The sequence below is a fragment of the Lucilia cuprina genome, chromosome 6 (genome assembly GCF_022045245.1).
Source record: "Lucilia cuprina isolate Lc7/37 chromosome 6, ASM2204524v1, whole genome shotgun sequence".
Lineage (NCBI taxonomy): Eukaryota > Metazoa > Arthropoda > Insecta > Diptera > Calliphoridae > Lucilia > Lucilia cuprina.
The window spans coordinates 59,374,667-59,375,881 of NC_060954.1; positions in this window are offsets into that span (position 1 = coordinate 59,374,667).

Below are 1,215 nucleotides of genomic sequence, written 5' to 3' on the forward strand. Positions count from 1 at the left end.
TATCTATCTATCTATCTATCTATCTATCTATCTATCTATCTATCTATCTATCTATCTATCTATCTATCTATCTATCTATCTATCTATCTATCTATCTATCTATCTTACCCTTTACTACAGAAATTCGCTCAATCCTGTTGCTGCGTATGTACATACCAAAGCTTTGTACTTTTGTTCTGGCTCTACAGTGCCTTCTAAAGTACGGAAGAGTACCAAAAAGTCCCATTTTATATAAAATTCAAAAAGTACTTTATAACGATAGGAAAAAAGAGATGGTTGATATTTCTTTATCTCACACACAAAAATCAAAAGTTTCCCAAAAAATTTTCCTAGTGTGAACTCTTGTGAACCCTTCCCACGAGGCTAAAGGATTAAAAATATATCAATTACTAAAAATCCCCATGAAAAATACACATTTTAGTTACAACAACAAATTTGTGTATTGCTCTTCAATTAAATTAATTTATAATTTAGCCCTACTGTTTTTGTTCAATTTTGTAATATTTACTTTCAATAATTAAATAATGACCTTTGTATTTGACCAACGAACGTATAAGTGTTTTTTAAACGTTACACATACGCACTGTGACATCATTTGTTGAATACAAATAACAATTATAACAAAAAAATAAGAGAATCATTAATAAAACCAGGCAATTGCTATAAACATAAATGATTTACAGCTATAAAACAATTACTGGTATTATAAGCAATATACTTGCGTAAAAGTTACATAAATTATTGCAGGCGAAAATTTATAAAATATTAAAAATTTACATAACAAAAGCAGGTAATTTACAATAATAAAAATTATATAAAATAGTTATTAAAAAAAAAGTTTTATTATTATTATTATTAAAATAAAACATTTTCTGTTAGTTTGTTTTTTTAATGACATTGTTATTGTTTAATATGTTTTTTTCTTTTGGTTTTGTATAAATTTTGTTTTTATTGTCGTTGTTGATTTTAGCCTTTTGGCGGTTGTTATTTGTGTTTATGTACAAAAGAAAAAAGTTGCAACATTATTAACTATTAAAAAATGCATTATAAATTATATAAATGTTTTATTTGTTGCTTTTTAATTTTATGCATTTTAATCATTAATAACAATAATATCAAATACATATACATATAAAATACAATAATACAAAAAAATGTGATTAATTATTGTATATAAAACAATGTTCATGTGTATGTGTGTGTGTTTGTGAAAAG